Below are 16,921 nucleotides of genomic sequence, written 5' to 3'. Positions count from 1 at the left end.
TTTCCCTTGGCTTCTAAAACTATTGCAAAAATTGCTATCATGTATATGCATCAACTGTAACCAATTATAAACTGTAATGGTAAGATAATCCCTTGTCAGGATTCTTGGTTATAAATAATAGAAACTAATTCTAGTTATCTTAGGCAAAACAAAGATTATTGGAAGGGTATCAAACAGGTCACTGAATTGATTGGAGGAAGTTCAGGCAGAAATCGAGAACAAGAAATGCACACCCAAGATCATACCAAAAGCAATTTGCATGGCAGTGCCACCACTGGCCACCACTGCCATGCTGCTGGTCTCCTCTGTCCCAGTACACTCACCATCGAGCCACTGAACCTCATCACTCCGCCTCCAACCAGCTACTACACCAAAAATATCTCTAACAGATCCTTTGCATTGTTCTCTTAAGGTTTAATGTCTATGGTAGTAGCATTTCAGTGACCAAGACTAAGTTATATGTTCATTCTGTAGCTGTCAGAAGTGGGGAGATAAAATATTCTCTCTACTTTACCTTCTGTAGTAAGAGGCAGGTAAAACCAGAGCAACTCCTTTCCTTACTATGAGATTTCCCCCAAAAAATAAGGTGAGTATGGTTGGCAAAATAGCAAATATGCAATATACAATAGCAACAAAATTCATTAAATGCATGTGCACAAATCTAACAAGAAATGCGCAAGATCCATAGAAGAAAACTATAAAACTTTCCCCGAGGAAGTAAAAGGAATATAAAATAAATGATGAAGCATTTTCGGAATGAAAACTGTTAGTATTGTTAAGATGTCAAATATCACCAGATCTACAAATTCATAGAAATTCTGATCAGCAATGCAAGAGTTTGTTTGTTTTAGAGTTCAATGGGTGGTTCTATTACGTATATAGAGAGTAATATATGCAAAAGAGCAAAGAACTCTTTGAAGCAGAAAAACAAGGGAATTATCCAATGTACCAGATACCAAAATATGCCACTAACCTATGATTGTATATAGTATGGCATTGATCCAGGAATAGATACGTAGATAAACGGGGCAGAAGAGAATTCAAGAAAACCTCACTACACAAGCAGATGGGCACTATGTAAAAGAAGGTATTTCAATTCAGGAGAGAATTAGGAGTCAAAAGAAGAGATAAATATGAGAGCTGATGTTAATTAACTAGATGAAACTTTTTATAACATATGTGTGTAGATGAACGTTTTAAACATCTTACCATTTTATCTGTTAATTTTTACCTCAATAAAGCTAAAAAAAAAATCAATTAAATAAAAAAAAAAAAATCCTGCAAATACTGTTGGCTTTGTTGGCCCATCAAGGCTCAGTTGCAACCACGCAGCTGTGACACTGACCTGTGAAAGTAGCCGTCGACAAAACTAAACAAATAATGGTGGCTGTGATCCAATAAAACTTTATTTAAAAAAAGACACTAAGAAGAATTCAACACTTTAAACAAACTACTTAATAAATGGTGGTGAAATCAGTGGCTATTTCTTAGAAAAAATGAAGCTAGACCCTCACACGTGCACAAAAATAAAGCCACTTAAAGATTTAATGTAGTAAGCACAAACATCAAAACTATAAAAATATCCAAAAATGTAGAAGATGTAAAAACACAACAAAAATTTATACATGTGAACACATAAAACCTTAAAACTTCCATCCTCAAAAGACTATAAGTAAAGTTAAAACACTAGGAGCTGGGGAGAAAAGATTTGCAATGATCATATAAAATGAGGGATTAATATACAAAATATAAAAATTACACCTACAAATTAATAAGAAAAAGATAAATAGATCAATAAAAATGTAAGGACTATGAACATGTAATTCACGAGAGAGATTAAATAGGCAATAAAGATATGAAAAGCTTTCCAACATTACCAGTAGTAAGGGTGAAGGAAAAAATATATGTTTTTTTCATATCAGATTAGCAAAAATAAAGCATATAATATCAGTGTAGGCAAGGACACACAAAAACAGGCTGTTTGTGAGAAAATGAAGTGATAAACTAATTTCTAAAAGCCAGCAGTTTCTAATAAAGATTTCAAACGTATACACTTTGATATAGTAACATCACCTTCCAAGATCTAAAGAAATACTTGCATTTGTGTGCAAAGAATTCTATTGTATAAGTTCTTAACTGCAATTTGCTTGCGCTGGTAAAAAAAATAAATAAATAAAATCAATTTCAAATCAAAAGTAAAATGACTAAGAACAAGGCAGACCTACACATGCTCATCTAGGATATAAATTTAAGAGAAAACGGCAAGATGAAAAACAATACAAATAAATATATAATATAGCTTGACCTCATATATATTTTTTAAACTATACATATGTATAAACAGAGAAAATCCATTTTTTTTTAACCAGCTCTGAAGAAAAGCCTTTGGTAGTGGGTTATCTTTGAGAAAGGGAAGGGCTTGGGAGATAAATGTTAATGTGTTAATCCGTAAGTATCTGTCAGGTTCTAGCCTTTTCTAAGACCTAGTAGAGTTTCCTGGAGCAGGGACAAGCTCCATCTCCAGCCTACAGATCTCCTGCGAGCACCTTGCCTTGTCTCTTTCCTGGCTTCTTCCTCTTCCTGTGAGCAGCCAAGGACGCCTTTTCTCTCACCTGGCTAAACTCACAGGTGCTTTAATAAAAAGTATTTTCATATTTTAATTTTATTGATCACAGTTGTAGGCTGAATTGTGTCATCCGAGAGGGTATGTTCGAGTCCTGTCCCTCCTACCCGTGAATGCAACTTTACTTGAAAATAGGGTCTTCACAAACACGTGGAGGTTAAGGACCATCCTGCTAAAAGATGAAAAGGTCAACCAGGAAATTAAGGAAGAATTAAAAAGATTCATGGAAACTAATGAGAATGAAGATACAACCGTTCAAAATCTTTGGGATGCAGCAAAAGCAGTCCTGAGGGGGAAATACATCGCAATACAATCATCCATTCAAAAACTGGAAAGATCTCAAATTCAAAAGCTCACCTTACACATAAAGGAACTAGAGAAAAAGCAACAAATAGAACCCACCCCCAGCAGAAGAAGACAGTTAATTAAAATTCGAGCAGAACTCAATGATATCGAGACCAAAAGAACTGTGGAACAGATCAACAGAACCAGGAATTGGTTCTTTGAAAGAATTAATAAGATAGATAAACCATTAGCCAACCTTATTAAAAAGAAGAGAGAGAAGACTCAAATTAATAAAATCATGAATGAGAACGGAGAGATCACTACCAACACCAAGGAAATACAAACGATTTTAAAAACATATTATGAACAGCTCTACGCCAATAAATTAGGAAATCTAGAAGAAATGGATGCATTCCTGGAAAGCCACAAACTACCAAAACTGGAGCAGGAAGAAATAGAAAACCTGAACAGGCCAATAACCAGGGAGGAAATTGAAGCAGTCATCAAAAACCTCCCAAGACACAAGAGTCCAGGGCCAGATGGCTTCCCAGGGGAATTCTATCAAACGTTTAAAGAAGAAATCATACCTATTCTACTAAAGCTGTTTGGAAAGATAGAAAGAGATGGAGTACTTCCAAATTCGTTCTATGAGGCCAGCATCACCTTAATTCCAAAACCAGACAAAGACCCCACCAAAAAGGAGAATTACAGACCAATATCCCTGATGAACATGGATGCAAAAATTCTCAACAAGATACTAGCCAATAGGATCCAACAACACATTAAGAAAATTATTCACCATGACCAAGTAGGATTTATCCCCGGGACACAAGGCAGGTTCAACACTCGTAAAACCATCAATGTGATTCATCCTATCAGCAAGAGAAAAACCAAGAACCATATGATACTCTCATTAGATGCAGAGAAAGCATTTGACAAAATACAGCATCCATTCCTGATCAAAACCCTTCAGAGTGTTGGGATAGAGGGAACTTTCCTCGACATCTTAAAAGCCATCTACGAAAAGCCCACAGCAAATATCATTCTCAATGGGGAAGCACTGGGAGCCTTTCCCCTAAGATCAGGAACAAGACAGGGATGTCCACTCTCACCACTGCTGTTCAACATAGTTCTGGAAGTCCTAGCCTCAGCAATCAGACAACAAAAAGACATTAAAGGCATTCAAATTGGCAAAGAAGAAGTCAAACTCTCCCTCTTCGCCGATGACATGATACTCTACATAGAAAACCCAAAAGCCTCCACCCCCAGATTGCTAGAACTCATACAGCAATTTGGTAGCGTGGCAGGATACAAAATCAATGCCCAGAAATCAATGGCATTTCTATACACTAACAATGAGACTGAAGAAAGAGAAATTAAGGAGTCAATCCCATTTACAATTGCACCCAAAAGCATAAGATACCTAGGAATAAACCTAACCAAAGAGGTAAAAGATCTATACCCTAAAAACTATAGAACACTTCTGAAAGAAATTGAGGAAGACACAAAGAGATGGAAAAATATTCCATGCTCATGGATTGGCAGAATTAATATTGTAAAAATGTCAATGTTACCCAGGGCAATTTATACATTTAATGCAATCCCTATCAAAATACCATGGACTTTCTTCAGAGAGTTAGAACAAATTATTTTAAGATTTGTGTGGAATCAGAAAAGACCCCGAATAGCCAGGGGAATTTTAAAAAAGAAAACCTTAGCTGGGGGCATCACAATGCCAGATTTCAGGTTGTATTACAAAGCTGTGGTCATCAAGACAGTGTGGTACTGGCACAAAAACAGACACATAGATCAATGGAACAGAATAGAGAACCCAGAAGTGGACCCTGAAATGTACGGTCATCTAATATTCGATAAAGGAGGAAAGACTATCCATTGGAAGAAAGACAGTCTCTTCAATAAATGGTGCTGGGAAAATTGGACATCCACATGCAGAAGAATGAAACTGGACCACTCTCTTTCACCATACACAAAGATAAACTCAAAATGGATGAGAGATCTAAATGTGAGACAAGATTCCATCAAAATCCTAGAGGAGAACACAGGCAACACCCTTTTTGAACTTGGCCACAGTAACTTCTTGCAAGATACATCCACGAAGGCAAAAGAAACAAAAGCAAAAATGAACTATTGGGACTTCATCAAGATAAGAAGCTTTTGCACAGCAAAGGATACAGTCAACAAAACTAAAAGACAACCTACAGAATGGGAGAAGATATTTGCAAATGACATATCAGATAAAGGGCTAGTTTCCAAAATCTATAAAGAACTTATTAAACTCAACACCAAAGAAACAAACAATCCAATCATGAAATGGGCAAAAGACATGAAGAGAAATCTCACAGAGGAAGACATGGACATGGCCAACAAGCACATGAGAAAATGCTCTGCATCACTTGCCATCAGGGAAATACAAATCAAAACCACAATGAGATACCACCTCACACCAGTGAGAATGGGGAAAATTAACAAGGCAGGAAACAACAAATGTTGGAGAGGATGCGGAGAAAAGGGAACCCTCTTACACTGTTGGTGGGAATGTGAACTGGTGCAGCCACTCTGGAAAACTGTGTGGAGGTTCCTCAAAGAGTTAAAAATAGACCTGCCCTACGACCCAGCAATTGCACTGTTGGGGATTTACCCCAAAGATTCAGATGCAATGAAACGTCGGGACACCTGCACCCCGATGTTTCTATCAGCAATGGCCACAATAGCCAAACTGTGGAAGGAGCCTCGGTGTCCATCGAAAGATGAATGGATAAAGAAGATGTGGTTTATGTATACAATGGAATATTACTCAGCAATTAGAAACGACAAATACCCACCATTTGCTTCAACGTGGATGGAACTGGAGGGTATTATGCTGAGTGAAATAAGTCAATCGGAGAAGGACAAACAGTGTATGTTCTCATTCATTTGGGGAATATGAATAATAGTGAAAGGGAATATAAAGGAAGGGAAAAGAAATGTTGGGAAATATCAGGAAGGGAGACAGAACATAAAGACTCCTAACTCGGGGAAACGAACTAGGGGTGGTGGAAGGGGAGGAGGGCGGGTGTTGGAGGGGAATGGGTGACGGGCACTGAGGTGGACACTTGACGGGATGAGCACTGGGTGTTTTTCTGTATGTTGGTAAATTAAACACCAATAAAAGTTAATTAAAAAAAAAAAAAAAAAAACTGGAAAGATCTCAAATTCAAAAGCTCACCTTACACATAAAGGAACTAGAGAAAAAGCAACAAATAGAACCCACCCCCAGCAGAAGAAGACAGTTAATTAAAATTCGAGCAGAACTCAATGATATCGAGACCAAAAGAACTGTGGAACAGATCAACAGAACCAGGAGTTGGTTCTTTGAAAGAATTAATAAGATAGATAAACCATTAGCCAACCTTATTAAAAAGAAGAGAGAGAAGACTCAAATTAATAAAATCATGAATGAGAACGGAGAGATCACTACCAACACCAAGGAAATACAAACGATTTTAAAAACATATTATGAACAGCTCTACGCCAATAAATTAGGAAATCTAGAAGAAATGGATGCATTCCTGGAAAGCCACAAACTACCAAAACTGGAGCAGGAAGAAATAGAAAACCTGAACAGGCCAATAACCAGGGAGGAAATTGAAGCAGTCATCAAAAACCTCCCAAGACACAAGAGTCCAGGGCCAGATGGCTTCCCAGGGGAATTCTATCAAACGTTTAAAGAAGAAATCATACCTATTCTACTAAGGCTGTTCGAAAAGATAGAAAGAGCTGGAGCACTTCCAAATTCGTTCTATGAGGCCAGCATCACTTTAATTCCAAAACCAGACAAAGACCCCACCAAAAAGGAGAATTACAGACCAATATCCCTGATGAACATGGATGCAAAAATTCTCAACAAGATACTAGCCAATAGGATCCAACAACACATTAAGAAAATTATCCACCATGACCAAGTAGGATTTATCCCCGGGACACAAGGCAGGTTCAACACTCGTAAAACCATCAATGTGATTCATCATATCAGCAAGAGAAAAACCAAGAACCATATGATACTCTCATTAGATGCAGAGAAAGCATTTGACAAAATACAGCATCCATTCCTGATCAAAACCCTTCAGAGTGTTGGGATAGAGGGAACTTTCCTCGACATCTTAAAAGCCATCTACGAAAAGCCCACAGCAAATATCATTCTCAATGGGGAAGCACTGGGAGCCTTTCCCCTAAGATCAGGAACAAGACAGGGATGTCCACTCTCACCACTGCTGTTCAACATAGTTCTGGAAGTCCTAGCCTCAGCAATCAGACAACAAAAAGACATTAAAGGCATTCAAATTGGCAAAGAAGAAGTCAAACTCTCCCTCTTCGCCGATGACATGATACTCTACATAGAAAACCCAAAAGCCTCCACCCCCAGATTGCTAGAACTCATACAGCAATTTGGTAGCGTGGCAGGATACAAAATCAATGCCCAGAAATCAATGGCATTTCTATACACTAACAATGAGACTGAAGAAAGAGAAATTAAGGAGTCAATCCCATTTACAATTGCACCCAAAAGCATAAGATACCTAGGAATAAACCTAACCAAAGAGGTAAAAGATCTATACCCTAAAAACTATAGAACACTTCTGAAAGAAATTGAGGAAGACACAAAGAGATGGAAAAATATTCCATGCTCATGGATTGGCAGAATTAATATTGTAAAAATGTCAATGTTACCCAGGGCAATTTATACATTTAATGCAATCCCTATCAAAATACCATGGACTTTCTTCAGAGAGTTAGAACAAATTATTTTAAGATTTGTGTGGAATCAGAAAAGACCCCGAATAGCCAGGGGAATTTTAAAAAAGAAAACCTTAGCTGGGGGCATCACAATGCCAGATTTCAGGTTGTATTACAAAGCTGTGGTCATCAAGACAGTGTGGTACTGGCACAAAAACAGACACATAGATCAATGGAACAGAATAGAGAACCAGAAGTGGACCCTGAAATGTACGGTCATCTAATATTCGATAAAGGAGGAAAGACTATCCATTGGAAGAAAGACAGTCTCTTCAATAAATGGTGCTGGGAAAATTGGACATCCACATGCAGAAGAATGAAACTGGACCACTCTCTTTCACCATACACAAAGATAAACTCAAAATGGATGAGAGATCTAAATGTGAGACAAGATTCCATCAAAATCCTAGAGGAGAACACAGGCAACACCCTTTTTGAACTTGGCCACAGTAACTTCTTGCAAGATACATCCACGAAGGCAAAAGAAACAAAAGCAAAAATGAACTATTGGGACTTCATCAAGATAAGAAGCTTTTGCACAGCAAAGGATACAGTCAACAAAACTAAAAGACAACCTACAGAATGGGAGAAGATATTTGCAAATGACATATCAGATAAAGGGCTAGTTTCCAAAATCTATAAAGAACTTATTAAACTCAACACCAAAGAAACAAACAATCCAATCATGAAATGGGCAAAAGACATGAAGAGAAATCTCACAGAGGAAGACATGGACATGGCCAACAAGCACATGAGAAAATGCTCTGCATCACTTGCCATCAGGGAAATACAAATCAAAACCACAATGAGATACCACCTCACACCAGTGAGAATGGGGAAAATTAACAAGGCAGGAAACAACAAATGTTGGAGAGGATGCGGAGAAAAGGGAACCCTCTTACACTGTTGGTGGGAATGTGAACTGGTGCAGCCACTCTGGAAAACTGTGTGGAGGTTCCTCAAAGAGTTAAAAATAGACCTGCCCTACGACCCAGCAATTGCACTGTTGGGGATTTACCCCAAAGATTCAGATGCAATGAAACGTCGGGACACCTGCACCCCGATGTTTCTATCAGCAATGGCCACAATAGCCAAACTGTGGAAGGAGCCTCGGTGTCCATCGAAAGATGAATGGATAAAGAAGATGTGGTTTATGTATACAATGGAATATTACTCAGCAATTAGAAACGACAAATACCCACCATTTGCTTCAACGTGGATGGAACTGGAGGGTATTATGCTGAGTGAAATAAGTCAATCGGAGAAGGACAAACAGTGTATGTTCTCATTCATTTGGGGAATATGAATAATAGTGAAAGGGAATATAAAGGAAGGGAAAAGAAATGTTGGGAAATATCAGGAAGGGAGACAGAACATAAAGACTCCTAACTCGGGGAAACGAACTAGGGGTGGTGGAAGGGGAGGAGGGCGGGTGTTGGAGGGGAATGGGTGACGGGCACTGAGGTGGACACTTGACGGGATGAGCACTGGGTGTTTTTCTGTATGTTGGTAAATTAAACACCAATAAAAGTTAATTAAAAAAAAAAAAACTGGAAAGATCTCAAATTCAAAAGCTCACCTTACACATAAAGGAACTAGAGAAAAAGCAACAAATAGAACCCACCCCCAGCAGAAGAAGACAGTTAATTAAAATTCGAGCAGAACTCAATGATATCGAGACCAAAAGAACTGTGGAACAGATCAACAGAACCAGGAGTTGGTTCTTTGAAAGAATTAATAAGATAGATAAACCATTAGCCAACCTTATTAAAAAGAAGAGAGAGAAGACTCAAATTAATAAAATCATGAATGAGAACGGAGAGATCACTACCAACACCAAGGAAATACAAACGATTTTAAAAACATATTATGAACAGCTCTACGCCAATAAATTAGGAAATCTAGAAGAAATGGATGCATTCCTGGAAAGCCACAAACTACCAAAACTGGAGCAGGAAGAAATAGAAAACCTGAACAGGCCAATAACCAGGGAGGAAATTGAAGCAGTCATCAAAAACCTCCCAAGACACAAGAGTCCAGGGCCAGATGGCTTCCCAGGGGAATTCTATCAAACGTTTAAAGAAGAAATCATACCTATTCTACTAAAGCTGTTTGGAAAGATAGAAAGAGCTGGAGCACTTCCAAATTCGTTCTATGAGGCCAGCATCACCTTAATTCCAAAACCAGACAAAGACCCCACCAAAAAGGAGAATTACAGACCAATATCCCTGATGAACATGGATGCAAAAATTCTCAACAAGATACTAGCCAATAGGATCCAACAACACATTAAGAAAATTATCCACCATGACCAAGTAGGATTTATCCCCGGGACACAAGGCAGGTTCAACACTCGTAAAACCATCAATGTGATTCATCATATCAGCAAGAGAAAAACCAAGAACCATATGATACTCTCATTAGATGCAGAGAAAGCATTTGACAAAATACAGCATCCATTCCTGATCAAAACCCTTCAGAGTGTTGGGATAGAGGGAACTTTCCTCGACATCTTAAAAGCCATCTACGAAAAGCCCACAGCAAATATCATTCTCAATGGGGAAGCACTGGGAGCCTTTCCCCTAAGATCAGGAACAAGACAGGGATGTCCACTCTCACCACTGCTGTTCAACATAGTTCTGGAAGTCCTAGCCTCAGCAATCAGACAACAAAAAGACATTAAAGGCATTCAAATTGGCAAAGAAGAAGTCAAACTCTCCCTCTTCGCCGATGACATGATACTCTACATAGAAAACCCAAAAGCCTCCACCCCCAGATTGCTAGAACTCATACAGCAATTTGGTAGCGTGGCAGGATACAAAATCAATGCCCAGAAATCAATGGCATTTCTATACACTAACAATGAGACTGAAGAAAGAGAAATTAAGGAGTCAATCCCATTTACAATTGCACCCAAAAGCATAAGATACCTAGGAATAAACCTAACCAAAGAGGTAAAAGATCTATACCCTAAAAACTATAGAACACTTCTGAAAGAAATTGAGGAAGACACAAAGAGATGGAAAAATATTCCATGCTCATGGATTGGCAGAATTAATATTGTAAAAATGTCAATGTTACCCAGGGCAATTTATACGTTTAATGCAATCCCTATTAAAATACCATGGACTTTCTTCAGAGAGTTAGAACAAATTATTTTAAGATTTGTGTGGAATCAGAAAAGACCCCGAATAGCCAGGGGAATTTTAAAAAAGAAAACCATAGCTGGGGGCATCACAATGCCAGATTTCAGGTTGTACTACAAAGCCGTGGTCATCAAGACAGTGTGGTACTGGCACAAAAACAGACACATAGATCAATGGAACAGAATAGAGAATCCAGAAGTGGACCCTGAAATGTATGGTCATCTAATATTCGATAAAGGAGGAAAGACTATCCATTGGAAGAAAGACAGTCTCTTCAATAAATGGTGCTGGGAAAATTGGACATCCACATGCAGAAGAATGAAACTGGACCACTCTCTTTCACCATACACAAAGATAAACTCAAAATGGATGAGAGATCTAAATGTGAGACAAGATTCCATCAAAATCCTAGAGGAGAACACAGGCAACACCCTTTTTGAACTTGGCCACAGTAACTTCTTGCAAGATACATCCACGAAGGCAAAAGAAACAAAAGCAAAAATGAACTATTGGGACTTCATCAAGATAAGAAGCTTTTGCACAGCAAAGGATACAGTCAACAAAACTAAAAGACAACCTACAGAATGGGAGAAGATATTTGCAAATGACATATCAGATAAAGGGCTAGTTTCCAAAATCTATAAAGAACTTATTAAACTCAACACCAAAGAAACAAACAATCCAATCATGAAATGGGCAAAAGACATGAAGAGAAATCTCACAGAGGAAGACATGGACATGGCCAACATGCACATGAGAAAATGCTCTGCATCACTTGCCATCAGGGAAATACAAATCAAAACCACAATGAGATACCACCTCACACCAGTGAGAATGGGGAAAATTAACAAGGCAGGAAACAACAAATGTTGGAGAGGATGCGGAGAAAAGGGAACCCTCTTACACTGTTGGTGGGAATGTGAACTGGTGCAGCCACTCTGGAAAACTGTGTGGAGGTGCCTCAAAGAGTTAAAAATAGACCTGCCCTACGACCCAGCAATTGCACTGTTGGGGATTTACCCCAAAGATTCAGATGCAGTGAAACGTCGGGACACCTGCACCCCGATGTTTCTATCAGCAATGGCCACAATAGCCAAACTGTGGAAGGAGCCTCGGTGTCCATCGAAAGATGAATGGATAAAGAAGATGTGGTTTATGTATACAGTGGAATATTACTCAGCAATTAGAAACGACAAATACCCACCATTTGCTTCAACGTGGATGGAACTGGAGGGCATTATGCTGAGTGAAATAAGTCAATCGGAGAAGGACAAACAGTGTATGTCCTCATTCATTTGGGGAATATGAATAATAGTGAAAGGGAATATAAAGGAAGGGAAAAGAAATGTTGGGAAATATTAGGAAGGGAGACAGAACATAAAGACTCCTAACTCGGGGAAACGAACTCGGGGTGGTGGAAGGGGAGGAGGGCGGGTGTTGGAGGGGAATGGGTGGCGGGCACTGAGGTGGACACTTGACGGGATGAGCACTGGGTGTTTTTCTGTATGTTGGTAAATTGAACACCAGTAAAAATTAATTTAAAAAAAAAAGAAATTTTAGCATAAAAAATAAATAAATAAAACAAAGATGGCATTTTTTCATAAAAAAAAAAAAAGAAAATAGGGTCTTTGCCATTTTAATCAAGTCAAAATTAGGTCATGCTGAGTTGAAGGGGGCCCTAACCCAGTGCCTGGTGTCATCTATACGAGAGAAAGGAGAGGGAGCTTTGGACACACAGACACACAGAGGAAAAGATGTTGGAGGAGGAAGACCATGTGAGGGTGGAGCAGAGTTTGGAGGGGTGCAGCTGTGAGCCAACGAAGGCTGGGGATTGCTGGCAGCTGCCAGAGATGAGGAGAGAGGCATGAATAGATTCCCAGCAGGAGGGCGGCCCTGGTGGCCCAGTGGTTTAGTACTGCCTTCAGCCCAGGGTGTGATCCTGGAGACCTGGGATCGAGTCCTACATCGTGCTCCCTGCATGGAGCCTGCTTCTCCCTCTGCCTGTGTCTCTGCCTCTCTCTCATAAATAAATAAAATCTTTAAAAAAAAAAAAAAGATTCCTGGGCCAGAGCTTCCAGAAGGGGCCAACCTTGATTTCAGACTTCTGGCCTCCAAATGGTAAGAGACAAAATTGCTGTTGTGTTAAGCCACCCAGTTTGTGGTACCTGGGGTCAGTAGTCTTGGAAATCTAATAAAACAGAAGGTACCAAAAGTCATTGTTCTCTGATCCACCAACCACCACCTTGTGTGTAAAGAACAGCAACCAAAAAAGCATCTGGCAATTGATCAAATGCGAGGCCCGTGATTTCCCCATCATGGGTAGAGTTCGTACGGAGTCTGGACGACCACCATGTAGGATATTGTCCGGGACATCCCTGCCCTGAGGGGTGGTCTACGGGACTGCTTCATGTTCATGAACACAAGGAGTCCCTGAGTCTCCAAGGCAGAGCAGCATCGTGCAAAAGAACAAGGATTTGGAATGAGGAAAATCTGAATTGGCCTCCTAGCTTCACTATTATACCAGCTACTTGAGCATTTCTTAAGTGCTAATCGCCAAAAAGAGTAAGCCTTCTGTAACGAGTCAGCATTCCTAGATGGAAGATATTGATACCAGCTGATAATTTAAGGAGAAAAGAAGTCTATTAGAAGGAAATTGGGTAGCTCGCAGGAAGGACCAAGCGGTCCACTGTTGCCACTGACGTCTTTAGAAGCTAGTTATTGTTGCTGTGGCTGCAGCCATTTGATATTAACTAAAAATGACTTTTTTTTTTTTTTTTGGACAGCTCCTGTTTTTTCTTGTCAGTATGTGAAAGTGAGTGTGCGTGATTGATGGCCATAGGCCATGGACCCATACCCCCGATGCTAGGGAGGCTGAGAAAGTAGCTATAATTTGTTGAGCATTTATGATGTGCCAGACACTTCTCTGTATTTCCATGAATTAATTCATTTAATCTTCACGGGTCTTCTTAATCTCCACGGGAAGTCTGTGTGTCAGCCCCATTTTCACTAGGGAGGAAACCAAGGTACAGGAGAGCCAAATAACTTGGCTAGTGCGCCCAGAGCTGAAATGAAAACCTCAAATGTCAGGCTCCAGAGCCTGTTATCTTCGGGAAAATTCCTTTCTGCTCTTTGCCTGGGATTTCCAACTTCTATAGTGAGGCTCACGGTCTGCCTGGAAAAGCAACCGATTCTTCAAACATAAGAAGGGGGATTCAGATTTAGAATGGCCAAATTAAAAAAAAGAACCCAAGATAAATGTTCATTATAACCTACAAATTACCTTACAGAGCTGCCGCATGTATTAAAAGAGAATTATGCATATATAATGATTCACGCAGTGAAGGTGTCCAGGAAGCACCACATGAATTGAAATGGTTTCCATAATAGGTGCTGCTCTTACTGCTTTGATTCTTGCTTTGCTCAACTGCCTCTTGGCTGCATCTGCCATTTCTACTGCTTTTACTAAGGCTCCCTCGTTCACTGCGAGCCGGGGGAAGTGACTTCATCTCCCTGAGCCTTAGCCACCTCACCTGTAAAAGGGAGTTGAGTTTAGAAAAAGAGAGACGGAAAAAAACAAAAAAAAAAACCCTACATTACTTCTAGGGCTCTTCCAGTTTTGACTTTTTTTTTCCCCCAATTCTGATCTTCCAGCCCCACAATGCTCACTTTCTTGCCACAAATTTCTGTAATTCTCATCATTGGTAACTCAAGGTTTCATTCCAGGTTACACAACCGCCTTCTATTGTTCTGTAATTGTTTCCTGTTGTTTCCTCCTCCAAAGGCGTCGCATAAATGGCATTTCAGAACATACAGTGTTTTTTGGAAAGTGGATCGATTTTATAAATAAGAGATTAGTCGTAACAGCCCTTTCTATGTACACACACAGACACACACTGATCATCTGACACGTTGCTCTGGTGGGCACACCAGGGAGGGCAGTACCAGGCTATCTGGCTGTCAGAGAAAAGGAGATGTATCCTCAGTTGCCTTAGGAAGAGTCCTGAAGGCTTTCCCAAAATGACAGATTCCTTCTCCTTTTATCTTCTTGTGGGACCTGAAGGGTGCTCGGGATGCATGTCCCCGGAGCAACTTCTTAGTGGCTTGCACCAGCATCCTAGTCCCCATATTTACCTCCCAGCTCGTCAACCAGCAAAGGTTCCTTTGAGCCTCATTCTCAGATGAGATTCTTAGGATAGAGATACTGTCGGCATCTTATCTTATAACTTTAACATTATCTTATAACTTTTAAACTTTCACTTACAAAAAGAGAGAGAGAGAGAGAGAGAGAGAAAAGACAAAAGGAAGAAGAGACTTTCCCAGGCCTTCGCCTTTCATTGCAAAGGTCCTTTCTGTTCAGCACTGCTCAACTTTGCGTTTCAGCCACGTCAACTCCCATTTACTTTTATTCTATATCAGATAGTAGTAAGCTCTCCAAGGCCCTGTATTCATTATTCATATTCAGAAAAACATCCATCATTTTTACATATTATTAAATAATTGACAGAGTGAATTCTCATACATAGTAACTACCCTGGATACGTGCCATCTTAACCCTTTTACAGATCAGAAAGATGAGGCTCAGAAAGTAAAGTTATCAGCTCAAGGTCACATCAGCGGAACGTGGTCTGGTGAAATGAAGACCCGGGATGGTCGTCCCCCCGTCGGTGCCTCCCCGGCTGCACCACAGCTGCTTCCTGGTGTTGTGGCAAGATAAGCTTATTCTCCAGACCACCGTCTGATGCATTGTCAGAGTTTAGGTGACACTACAGTCGGGTCCAAAGCACACGTGGGTGCCTTCTACAGCTTCAAGGCCTGCTGCCTCCCATGGGGCCTCGGTGCTGTCCAGGCCACCTCTTATGGCCTCTAGTTATCCCAAACCCTCGGTGATGACTCACAGCCATTCTCCAATAAGACTGGCCTGTGTTATCTTGATGCAGAGACACGCCACCAGCAGCTCCCACTCCCTCAGCCTCCTCCCGGGCCACCTGCAGTCTTACCTCCATCTGTACCTTTCCTCTTCCTTCTGGTCTGCTATCTAAGAATGGTTTCTCCAGTCATATTTTAGATCCCGTCCCTTTGTACCTCCTAATGGATGCAACTCTATCCTTCTGTCTCGTTTTTTTTACCCAATTCTCCCTTTGTTAGGGTACTCCCTGCTGAGAAAATAAACACCGTTAAAACAACATCAAAAGGAAACAACACAAATCAAAGCCATATCCAGTTGCCCAACCTCCCTCCTTCCTTTGACTATCTTCTTGAAAACATCATCGACCATAGTTGCTTTCTAATTTCTTATCATTTGTCATTTCTCCCACTCATCGTTCATCCCCCTATAACATGGCTTCCACTTTTACCGCCCTGGTGAAATGGATCTTTTGTAGGACACCAAACCCCTTCATATCATTAAATAACCCAAATTACCCCATCTTTGTTTTCTAAGGCACTCAACCATGCCGAACTCTTCCATGCTAAAACATTCTCTTCTTCTGGCCTCTGCTGATACAATTTTTCTACAGTTTTCCTTCTAACCTTCTGGCCACTCTTTGGACTCCATCCTCACATTTGTTCCTCTCAGGTTTTATGCTCTCCATGATCTAGTCCACAGCCGTCTATGCAGGATGAATCCAAAAATCTGTATTTTCAGTTCAGATTTATTCCCCGAGACCAACTGTTATGTTGGTATCTCCACTTGAACATTCTTCCAATCACAAAATATCCTAAAATGAATTAAAATTACTTTGCCTTAAGCTAGTGTCCTTGCCATGTGCTGCTCTCATTATATCCACTGCTTCAAGGAATGGCACCAACATACAAATAATTGCCCAAAGCAGAGTCCTTGACTCTTCCTTCCTTTTCATTCCCACTTACAAACAGTATATCCTACATCTTAAATATCTATTTAATAGATATGTCTTCCTATCTTTAGTAACTCTTACTGCTTCATTCTGGATCCCATCTGGATTACAGCAATAGCCTCCTAACTCATCTTCCAGCCTCTAGCCTGGACACTTTCCAACGCATTCTCCTCCCTGCAGACAGAATAATCTGTCCAAAATGTAAATCTGATCCTACC

This window comes from Vulpes lagopus, chromosome 1 (assembly GCF_018345385.1).
Source record: "Vulpes lagopus strain Blue_001 chromosome 1, ASM1834538v1, whole genome shotgun sequence".
Classification (NCBI taxonomy): domain Eukaryota; kingdom Metazoa; phylum Chordata; class Mammalia; order Carnivora; family Canidae; genus Vulpes; species Vulpes lagopus.
The sequence above is the reverse complement of the archived record's forward strand: the minus strand, read 5'-3'. Positions refer to the sequence as shown.